Consider the following 12,323-nt stretch of genomic DNA (forward strand, 5'->3'; position numbering starts at 1 on the left):
GGACAGGGAGGCCTGGCGTGCTGCAGTCCATGGGCTTCCAAAGAGTAGGACACGATTGAGCGACTGAAGAACAACAAGGAACAACTGACTGTGTATCTTACCTTTCAGAGGAGAAGATGTTGAATACATATTAATAACTTAAACGTATATTATATAACTAGCAATTTGTTAAGTTCTGTGAGAGAGTGCTATGACTGCTAACAAATGTGCTTTAATATACTTCGATTTCACTTGTAAAATACCTGCAAGTCCCCAAGCATATTTTTCCCCTAAAAACTAGCATTTGTAAAGTGACCTTCTGAGGTGCAGTATTCACCATGGCATGCTAAGTTTAGTGTGTTCTTTTAGTTTAAGAACAGTGTAATTTTTCACCATTCCTGTCAAATACATTAGAAGGAGAAAAAGATAGTTATCTCTGTTTGGCCCTTGAGGAAGTTGAGTCAAGGGGAGATTGAGTAACTTGTCAAAGAAAATTAAGTCAGGAAAGCTGTGGCTCTTTAGATCCAGGCACCAGTCATAGGACCTTGTTGTCAGGCTTGGCTTTTGGATAGAGAAAGAACCTAAGAAATTCAACTGTAGCCCCATTATTTTGCAGATGATAACGTTTACATCAAGGAACTTGCCCGCTATCAGAAAAGTGCAGGAGCTGAATAGGTATGAAGGTGACTTCATCTTAAGGCTTTTGATCTCTTCTGTGACCTTATGCCACGATCAATAAGGTTAATTGTAGATTTCATCTAATTTTTGAAGATTTTACTTTCTCTTTAAATTTAAGTATTCCATTCTGTAAGAGAGAATAATTTTCTCTTCGTCCATCTATCGGGTGTAATTCTTGGTAGTCACCCAAGCCTGAAAAACTCAGTGGAGGTACAGCGCCTAAGATACCTACTCTGAGTCATGATGTTTATCTTTCTACTCCTGCTGGAATTTCTGTTAGAAGGAGGGCACCCACCTCACCCACTCCAGTTTGTTCTTCCCCAAATCCCAGGCTATTTCATATTCATTTAGGCTGACAGCTTAGCTTGTCCTTTGCACTGATTTTTGTTCAATCATAGGCTTCACAGTAAGATTGCAGAAATGCATCTTGTGTTTCTGTCTTGGTTTTCTTTGAGAGCTTGTCCTAAATTTATGTCTCTAATAACTCCCAACAAGTTATTCAAGTGGGTGTTGAATAGAGGGGTGCCCCAAATATAACATTCCATGTTTAATTTCATGGAATTTTTTAACTTAATTTTTCTCTCCTGGGTATTATATATTCATTCTTAAATTTTTTAAAAAATATAATCATTATTACTGATCTGAATTCTGTATTCCTTTATTAATGCACCATTGTGGATTAGACACTAATGCAAGGAAATATATACTTCCTCTTAACAAAAATACACATAATTTTTAATATTAAGAACAGGGACTTCCCTGGTGGTCCAGTGGCTAAGACTCTGAGCTCCCAATGCAGAGGGGCCTGGGTTCAATCCCTGGTCAGGAAACTAGATCCCACATGCTGTGACTAAGACCTGACACAGTCAGATAAATAAATATTAAAAAAAAAATATTAAGAACAATTTAATGTAATTGGTAATCTTAGCTTTACCATGGCAGGGAGAAATAAGAAACAGAACAAAATGGGTTTTGTGGCATCTGCATCCTTAATTAATTTTGAAATCTCTTTAAAAGAAAGACTAAGAAGCTACAGATATGAATGTGAATATTTGAGACAAGGAAACAAATTCATAAGAAAATGCAAATTTGAAAACTGATAAATGCCACAAATGTCATGAAATTTAGAACAATACTTTAATCATTTCAGAAGTTAAATGACTGAGATAGATTGAACACTTTTTCCAAAATTTTTGACTGCATGATTTTTAATCTCCTCTTCATAAGACACTGATTTTATATTTATCCCCCTGAGAAAAATAGAAACTTAATTCAATCTTCCCTCTAGCATGTATTTTATTATTGATAGCCAAGATGAATAAAACATGCAACTTTGCACAACGTCAGACGTGCTGTTTGTAGTACTGCTTCAGGTTTGTGCTCCGAAAACCCTGGGGTTATGATAAATTCTATTTCATACAATTCCCATCCATAAGAGAGTAAGTATGGTTGTTTATCAAGTTTATTGCTGATAGCAGAGAACTTCTGTTTTGACTAGGCATTGATGAGAACCAAATTCTCCACTTAGAGTTTTATAGGCCTGATGATTGGAATAATTTTCCACTGAAGTCATATCATGGTCTGTACAATTCCAAATCTTTTTTCTCCTCCACTACCCACGTCCTTCCATTGCTAGGCACGGTAGGAAATGCTTTTATTGTGATAAAACCTCTGTGTCACAATGCCTAGAAAGTAACCAGTAGGAGGATTCCAGGAATCCATTTCTACCTGAGGAAGGAAATGATAATATATTGATTATTCTGACTGCGTGCATAGATCCCAGAAGACTGAAAGTAAATGAATCCTTTAATTACCTTCATCATAGCTGGATCTCAGATTGCCTGTGGTCATTATATTATCACCCAGTATGATAGAGGCAAGACTGTCTTACCAAGAGACAGTGGTCTTAACTGATTGCCACTGAAGTATCTTATTTATGCAAATTTGACCCATTGGGATCCCATGGACTGTAGCCCTCCCGATTCCTCCATTCATGAAATTTCCCAGGCGAGAATATTGGAGTAGCTTGTCTTTTCCTACTCCAGAGATAGGCAGTAATGATTACATGTTAGTCACAAAATCCTAATTTACAATGGAGAATTGCTGTATAGCATCAGGAACTATACTCAATGTCTTATGTTAATAATAACCTATAATGGAAAAGAATTTGAAGAAGAACTATACGTGCATAACTAATCACTGCTGCTGTATACTTGAAGCTAACACAATATTGTAAATTAACTAAACTTCAATTTAAAGATAATGGAAAAAAAAAAAAAAAAAGATCCTGCAAAGAAAGGGACCCAAAAGCTGAAATTTTCTCTGGCCTCCGAAAGTTTGAAATCAGATTTGCAACCTACCTTTATAAATGGACTGTAGAACCTGATTGGAGTTTATTACTGAAGTCTAAGCTTTTTTCCAGTTTTCCTGGTGGCTCAGATGATAAAGAATATGCCTGCAATGTGGGAGACCTGGGTGTGATCCCTGGGTTGGGAAGATCCCCTGGAGAAAGGAATGATTACCCACTCTAGTATTCTTGCCTGGAAAATTCCATGGACAGAGGAGTCTGGTGGGCTAGAGTCCATGGGGTCACAAAGAGTCAGCCATGACTTAGCAGCTAACACAGAAACACAAGCTTTTTTCCACGATTATGTAATCCTTTTACTGATGATTTCCCATTGTCTTAATTGTTGCTTATTTTCTTCTATCACTTTGTGTGCAGACACAAAAGACACCCTCAGAGTTTTTTCCTGATGCAGTTTAAGGAAGGGAGGTATGGTCAGGGTTCAAGTTAAAGTGCCCAGTCTAGCACGGAGGGAAGTTGTCAACAACCACCCCAGGTCTGGTAGGGTCGATGATGGGAGTCCTAGCCCCAGAGCTTGGGAGGCGGAGGCCCCTAAGGGGGCAAAGGTGGATCACCTAGAACTGGAACCCGGACTTGCAGTCTCCTGTTGCTGCCCCCTGACTGGCTGCTGCAGTGGTCGGGGACCCTGTATGCTGCTGTTCACTGAGTACAAAGAGCAGAGAAGGGCAGGTAATGAAATGTTGGGGGGGACAAACCAGAATTAACCAGCATAGGTACCAAATACCCTACAATAAAGTAAGTCTCGAATAATGCACATTACTATTGGATTACCTGGGTACATGTCTATGTGAATTTTTAATATTACCAATAACTAAGCTCTCTTTACCATAATCGAGGGGCTTCCCACGTGGCCCAGAGTTAAAAAATCAGCCTGTGTGAGTGCAGGAATTCCATCCCTGAGTTGGGAAGATCCCCTAGTGTAGGAAATAGCAACCCAATCCCATATTCTTGCCTGGAAAATTCCATGGACAGAGGAGCCATAGGGTCACACAAGAGTCCGACACAACTGAGCACACACACATGCACACCACTAATTGAAACTCCATGAAAAAGAAAGCAAACTGTTATAGTTTTTATTTGGTTTATTTTGTTGCCTATTCTTTTTTTTTTTTTTTTTTTGATGATGGGGGCTAAAAGAAAAACATATAAAAAATTCATAGGTGGTATTGTTACCCAACCAAATTGGGTCCACTTGCCAGAGTGCCCAGTAAAGCCAGTCTACTGACATGGGCTTGTGGTGAAGGAAAGTGCAGCGTTTATTATAGGGTACCTGAAAAGGAGCTTGGGGTACCTGCTGCTGCTGCTAAGTCGTTTCAGTCGTGTCCAACTCTGTGCGACCCCATAGACGGCAGCCCACCAGGCTCCCCCATCCCTGGGATTCTCCAGACAAGAACACTGGAGTGGGTTGCCATTTCCTTCTCCAGTGCATGAAAGTGAAAAGTGAAAGTGAAGTCGCTCAGTCGTGTCCGACTCTTAGTGACCCCATGGACTGCAGCCCACCAGGCTCCTCCATCCATGGGATTTTCCAGGCAAGAGTACTGGAGTGGGGTGCTGTTGCCTTCTCCGTGGGGTACCTATTGCTCAAAAAATCCAAACTCTCTGATGGGGTTTCGCCAAAGCATATTTACAGGCCAGTTGAAGGAGGCTGGTTGCAGGGTATGTGATCAGCTATGCACAGTTTTCTGACTGTGTGAAGAATGCATATTTATCAAAGGGCGGTGAATTATATTTTAAGCACACAATGAATCCTTGTGCAAACACAGACCCCTGACATCCTCGCCAGCCTTCAGACAGCATTTTGATGGCCTCTTCTCATGTCCTTTGACATTCCTGGTGCTTATACTTACAGCTCCTGCACCATCAGCTTTCCAGGTGGCACAGTGGTAAAGAATCCTTTTGCCAATGCAGGAGATGCTAGAGATGCATGTTTGATCTCTGGGTGGGGAATATCCCTGGAGGAGGAAATGGCAATCCACTCCAGTATTCTTGCCTGGAAAATTCCATGGACAGAGGAACCTGGTGGGCTACAGTCCACAGCATTGCAAATGGTCGGACATGACTGAGGGTCTGACCTGTACCATCGACTTCCTAGAGATCACTCCTGAGTCCTTGTCCAGTGTGTTGATGAGGATGGGCTTTCGTGGGTGTGACAGAAACACCCTTCTCAGCCAGGGAGAGGCGGCCTTGCCTTTCCTCCCTGAGTTCCTGGATAGTGCAATCTGAGAAGTGAATAATTAGTGAGGGTACAAATCTTAGCCTTTATGTGCTACTGAGCTGCTGGGAGCAGTGTGTGGGGCTAACTGCAATTCTGGTGTGTGTGTGGGAGGTTTGTCCCCAAAAGGTTTGGAGATATTATAATGCCCCTTTGTTTGTGTGTTTTTGAAGCATGGAAACATAGCTTAACATATATTTAGGGGCTACAAGTTTCCTCCTCTAAAAATTTAAATCTTGAAAGGACTCCTTTTTGGGTGACATAATAATAGGTTTGCTGCCATCAGAATGAATGTTTGTGCCCACTGCTATGCTTTCCATAAACAAAATAAAATTCCTTTGTGTTTTAAATATACAGAAAAACTTAGAAGAAAAGTTTGCATTTCTAACCCCTGAATAATGTTAAATCATCGGTTCACTTGGGGTTATGGATGATGTAGATCTTTGATTTAGAAAAGCTTCAATTTGATTCACTTGACTGGTTTTCGGACATTGAGTTTGACCCCCAAGCCTAACTTTAATATTATGCGCTTGGATAGGAACTCCCTTGTGTAGGAATAAATACCTTTACACAGATTAAACTATTGATAACTCTATTTGGTATGTAGCATACAATGGGCACCTCAAATATGACAGTTCCCTTCTTTAATATTTTCACCATGTTTGATTATTTTATGTCTGTTTTCCTATTCATTTCATAAAGAAGCCACTCTGTGTTATGCTTTATTTTACTTTTTTCTTTCATCCTACTTGGTTACGTGGTGATCTTTCTTGCAGAACTGATTGTATGAGATCTGCCAGCATTCAGTGGGTATTCTGTGAGAGTTGTTCCACACGTAGATGTATTTTTGAGTATTTTTGGGAGAAGATAACCTCCACGTCCTTCTGTTCCACCATCTTAATCTCCACCTCTGGGTTATACTTTTCTTAACGAAAGGAATAAATTATTCAAACAATTAAAAAGAGTAGCAATAATCCTTTTATGAAATGAAGAGAATATTTTTTTCTAGACAAGTAGGTACTTTAAAAATGCCACATTATTTTACATCTTTTAAGGTCTTGATAAATATTTGCCAAAAATTCTTTTCACTGATTTTCATTCATTTATCATTGCTGTAGACTTTAGGACAAAGTAGATTAAAATACTCATAGGTTTAGATGTAATCATGTGCCCATCTTAGTTGTAGGGGTATCTGTTGAATACTTGAATGGATCTTAAAATGTAATGTGTTGTATAGAGGACATGACTGTTTTTCTTAAATACTGCCTGAATCGTGGTAGTCACTGTGGTGGTTTTCTCATCATGTTTGCTGTCTTCTCTCTGAAAATAGCTGCTGACTTTGCAGGCACCTAAGGCACAGCTGCAGGAACCTTCCAGAGCCTCGGAGCAAGGAACTTGAATTTGGTCAATTGATGGATGAATATTCAGTGTCTTGAGTTTTCTTCCTCTAGGGAAAATTTTAAAATTTATGTGTCTGTGACTCTCAGAAGCTTATATACACTGGTGGAAATTTCGTTACCTCCAACTATCTCAGTTAGTGGACTTCCCAGGCTGAAGACCGTATATTTAAATTTAATGTATTAAATATGCACCCACCCAAGTGTAACGGATTTGAAAAGCATCGATTCTTTGTTACTTTCATATTCAGCAGTCTTAGGTATGATGGCAGTCATTGGAAAGACATTAATATAATTTTCTTAAATTCATATTTCATGTCATTAATAAATTCATAAGTACATATTTTAAATTACAGATTATTTCAGCACATGGAGAGCTATAATAGGGTCTAATGTTAACAGGAAATAATAATAGCAAGCATTTAATAGCAAGCATTTATTAAAATGCCAATTTCTATGTCTGAGAGTGAGTACTATCCTAGGCCTTAATTAAAAGGACCAGAATTTATAAATATCTAAGTAAATTTTGCCCTCATTTAAAATACATATCTGGATTGCTTACAAATTTCAAATGCAGTATCTTTTTCTAACAGATACTAATGAATTCACTGAAAGAAGCTAGATCTTAATGCACAAATGATAGCATAAAGAGGATTGACAAAAAATTGCTATATGTACACAATTACACACCTGTGTATGTACACACTCATATATACTAAATCTATGATGTATTCCAATATTTAGACCACACTATAATTATGAAAGAAAGAGGATTTTAATATTTATTCCTAGAATAATTTCAAATATATTCCCTAGGAAACTTAAAATAGGGTAAACATTTCCTAATGTTTCAAGTAACTATGCAAAATCTCTTGAAATCAGTTTTTTTTAGAGTCCATTAACTTTGATGTCATTTAAAATGCTGTTTACATATGGAATAACTACTTTGATTATTCCCTAGGATGTTAATTTTGTGTTTAGAGTAATGAAATCTGCTTTCTTCCACATTTAAAATTGCAGAGGGAAAAAAAAAAAACGCAAAGAAGAGTACTACTGAAAGCTTGGATATTGAAAAAATGTGATCCATGCTTCTCAAATGCTGTTTATGCTACTAAACTTCTCAAGTGCTTTTTTTTTTTTTTAAAGAAGTTAGGAACTACATTGAAATGTTCCAGATGTTATACCATTTCTGGTTAGAAAATACCTGAAATATGCCAGAGGTTAAAGTTGTGCCGTAGCTACCCAAAAGCCCATGAAATACACATTCATCAGCAATGATCCTTAACTAATGTTGAAATCAAACTAGCAAGTGAAACCTTAGGGATATTTTGCGATGGTTTTTTGAGACCAATATATCTGTTGGAATTTATCAGACATTTCATTGCTCTATGTGTTACTAGAATTTGAAATTGACAGAATTTTGAAACTCAATATCATTGTTTTAAAAAGTTTGCCTTTTCACTCTCATTCCTCCTTTGAGATTTTAGAAAATGATTTTCCTTACTGCAAAGGGGGCTGTAAAGCGAAATGAAAGTGGATGCTACTCGTCCAGAGAGCGTTCCCTCCCTAAAAATGTCAACAATGAAATAATGTTTTCAAAAGGGCTCTTGAGATGACATATCTAAAACCACATACAGAAAAAAAAAAGCTGTTGGTTGGTTCTGTGACTGCTCAGCTTCATGGAATCAATTCAAGGAAATTCAGAAGCTGCAAACAGACAGCATGTTCAATTTTAAAGGTAACTGAGTTTAAGGAAGGAAATAATAGTGGGAAATTGCTGTAGATCAGATTTTTCTTAATAAAAATCTCCACTCTGTTGTGAGTTTAATGGGTGATATAGTTCATTGACCGCATTTTTCCTCATATGTCCCTATAATTCCAACTCTAGGGCTTCAGCTTATGAAAATGAATTGTGTAACAGAGAGAGTAAATGAAATGAATTACCAGGCTTGGGATTTGGCCATCTATTGAAACATACCCTGTATGTCATGAGTCTCATGAGAAGAACATTGCAGTATTTTACGGATAGTCTTCAACATTTAAGAAATTATTGAAAAGACAGTGCTAGAATCTTCCATATTTTATAATATTAATCAGTTAACTAGAACATAGCACAGTCACTCCTGATTCCTTAGGAACAGTTTTGGATTTGATTAAAATTAAGTAATGCATGATACCCTCTATTCTTTAGTGTTTTTTCCAATTATGTATATTGGTTTTTTTATTTTCATGTATATTTGTGCCTGTGAACTGCTAAAATAATTTTTTTTCCATCCTGAACTTATGATATCAGCAGGACTGGATGTTCTATACTAATCGACAAATTAGATGCACATTAATCACCAAGAACACATGGCACCTACCCCCAAATTTGGAAAGCATTCAAAAGTATCATTTGTGAATTTGGCACTGTTGACAAAATGGCCTTTTTTTTTTTTTGGACAAGGCATAATGCCAGGGGCCTGGTGAATTGACGTATTAAATCCTATTTGTAAGGAAGTATGAAGGGTATGAGTATCATTTCTCAACTTGGGTGGTAAGACATATAGACCCATTTGGAATCACCATCAATTAGAATGGCAGAAACCCAACTTCAGTGACTTTTTGATCCAGCCCTTGCCTCTCAGCTCCCTGAGATTTATCCAAGTTTGAGGTAAATGGTGTTAAGATATTGTTATGGAAGTGGGGTGGAGGGAAGATGTGTGTGGGGGCTTATCCGTCTTGTTTTTGGTCCTCTGCCTGCGCACACAGAGGTCTGCTGAGATGGCCGTCACGCCATATGGCCCTCGATTATGTTTCCCATAGATAACCTCAGGGACATGCTGTGTTTGTGTCAGATCAGCCTCTTCAGGTCTGGTGCCCTCTCCCTTTTCATAGTTGGCAGTCATTTGACTGCTCCCAAGCTACATCAGGGAAAGGAAGTACAGCCTTTGTGCTTTTCAAAATCCCGGCAATTGCCTACTTCCGCTGCATCCCTGGATCCCTGAATTGGAAACTTCTTCCTCTCCAGACCATGGTTTCTGCCTTTAGAGAATGCATCAGTCTTGTTAAACTCTCTTCTCCTCAATGTTGTGGGTACATCTGGGACTTCTATGTGCCCATGTGTTTAAACTTTCAAAAATTAAAATCAGGAATACTTGTTTTCTATGTTGGGTTATTTTCCATCTCCTGTTATCAGGCAGCAGGCATAGTATAGTCTGTTGTTCAGTTCAGTTCAGTCACTCAGTCATGTCTGACTCTGCAACCTCGTGGACTGCAGGACTCCAGACCTCCCTGTCCATCACCAACTCCCAGAGTTTACCCAAACTCATGTCCCTTGAGTCGGTGATGCCATCCGACTCAACCATCTCATCCTCTGTCATCCCCTCCTCCTCCCACCCTCAATCTTTCCCAGCATCAGGGTCTTTTCAAATGAGTCAGCTCTTCACATCAGGTGGCCAAAGTACTAGAGTTTCAGCTTCAGCATCAGTCCTTCCAAAGAACACCCAGGACTGATCTCCTTTAGGATGGACTGGTTGGATCTCCCTGCAGTCCAAGGGACTCTCAAGAGTCTTCTCCAACACCGTAGTTCAAAAGCATCAATTCTTCTGCACTCAGGTTTCTTTATAGTTCATACATGACCACTGGGAAAACCATAGCCTTGACTAGACAGACCTTTGTTGGCAAAGTAATGTCTCTGCTTTTTAATATGCCATCGAGGTTGGTCATAACTTTCCTTCCAAGGAGTAAGCGTCTTTTAATTTCATAGTCTGTCATGGTGCTGTCCATTCGATGTGCTCTGATGATCCTCTATCTGAGCCATCCAGTATGGCAGCCCCTGGCTACGTGTGCCTGTTGGTCGCTTGAAGTGTGCCCAGTGTGACTCAGAAACTGAAGTTTTAATTCTGCTTGGTTTTAATTTACAGGTAAATTGCCACATGTGGCCAGTGTCTAGCACAGGTAACTGCTGGAATGTGGAGAAATGACATAGCTTTTAAAGAAATGACTAGATTCCTAAATATCTTGCAGTCCTAAAATCATGTCTGGGACGTGCTATATGGCGTGTCAGATGTGAATTTGACTCATTGCGGCTGAGACTGCTTTTGCAAGAAAACCTTGTCTCTGTCTCTCAGTAGATAGTCACTCCTTGTGCTCCTCTGTCACTGATGGGTGCAGGCGGCTGGGAAGGGGAGCAGATGGGAACAAACCTAAACTTTCAGGGAAAGATCTCTTCTGACTGAATTCCCCATCGTTCATGAGACTCCTTTCCTTTATTTTCTAAGAAGGTTTCAGGATGTGAAAGAAAGCCTACAGATAGGTGTCCTCGGGTTGGGAACGGGTCCCCTGGATTGCATGCAATCTCTGTGTCTCTTGGTCTCCTAGACACTGGGACTGGAGAGGTCTGGTGTCTGGGCACGGCTTACCCCCCACTGCCAAAGTCCACAGCAGCTGGGACTCCCAGTCTGTTCTTGGTGGCTCTCACTGTTGGTCACCTCTGCTAGTCTGAGGGGATCAGACTGCTGGTGTCTTGGTCAGCATTGGTGAAGATCTCTGAGAGTCCAAATAGTCTCTGCATCATTTCCCAGAGTTTTGGATCCTATAGAAGCAAAAAACAGCCTGTAGCACATTAAATGCGGTGGGAGAAGGAGCCGCTGGCTCAGGTGTTCTTGGCATCTACACCTCTGGAATTCCTGTTGTGGCTTCTCTCAGCCCCTACGATATCTGGCTGAGGTCAAAGTGGTGGTCAGTTGATGGGGTCTGTTTATCTAAATCTCCTCTTCTCCTCTGGTGGCTTTCTCTTCGTCTTCCTACCTGGGTAGAACTTCTCTGAAATTCTGTTGTCAGTGGTTGATAGTAACCTGTCATGATCTGAATTAGCCAAGCTTGAGTCTTAATGTTGGGTTCTGCAACAATGTATGGAAAAACCTGAATGAACTTTTTGAGCAACCAATACTCAAAGGGAACTGCTAAAATTTATCATTTTCTCTTTAGGGAAAGCATTTTTTTTTTCTTTTTTCCACAAATTATTGTGTCACTGTGAAATAAGCTGTCTGTTTTTGAAATTAAAAGTAAATAGTTTTTCCTGCATTAGAAAAAGGACATATACAATGATATTAATAATGCAATCTCTGAATTTGTGGTTTGAAATATTTTATACTTTGCTATATTTTGAAGATTGACTTTTGTCACTTTTATATCCTAAAAAAAGAGAAAATCTAAAAGTGAAAGTTATGAAATTTTTTTCACCTCATTTAAAAGTAAAGCACAAACCACAACTGAATTAATGAAACAGGATAAAGAAGCTCCTGGAATTTGATATCTTATTGTTGTGACAAAAAGCAGATCTGAGCTTCATTTTAAAATGTTTAAAATGTTGAGAGTCAAATGTTTCACGTTACATGAAAAATTCTGAATCATAAACATGTAATTTTAGTCCTAATGATTATAAGTAATTAAGGGATAATTTCCAATCTGGCTCCAAAGAGTTGAACATTAAACAGTTTTAGAGATCATAAAGTGTATAGTCCCTTTGTTGAGAAAATTAGCCATTTGTTTGTACATTATAGAAGATTCATATAAAGCACATTTAGCCAAAATGTAGTTAACTGTACTTGAGCTTTAAAGTAAGTCTAGAAAACCCCAGATTGTTTTGAATAATTAAAGGACAGCTCATTCTCCTGTAAATCGGTGCCATCATAGTATGGTGCTTCTT

General features: G+C 38.9%; 1 protein-coding gene across 2 annotated transcripts in view; it reads left to right on the forward strand.

Moving 5' to 3' along the window:
- The window catches only part of ADGRB3 (adhesion G protein-coupled receptor B3), an 886,492-nt gene that overhangs the window by 60,319 nt on the left and 813,850 nt on the right, over positions 1–12,323 (forward strand). The window lies entirely within an intron of this gene.

This window comes from Bos taurus, chromosome 9 (genome assembly GCF_002263795.3).
Source record: "Bos taurus isolate L1 Dominette 01449 registration number 42190680 breed Hereford chromosome 9, ARS-UCD2.0, whole genome shotgun sequence".
In the NCBI taxonomy this organism is placed as follows: domain Eukaryota; kingdom Metazoa; phylum Chordata; class Mammalia; order Artiodactyla; family Bovidae; genus Bos; species Bos taurus.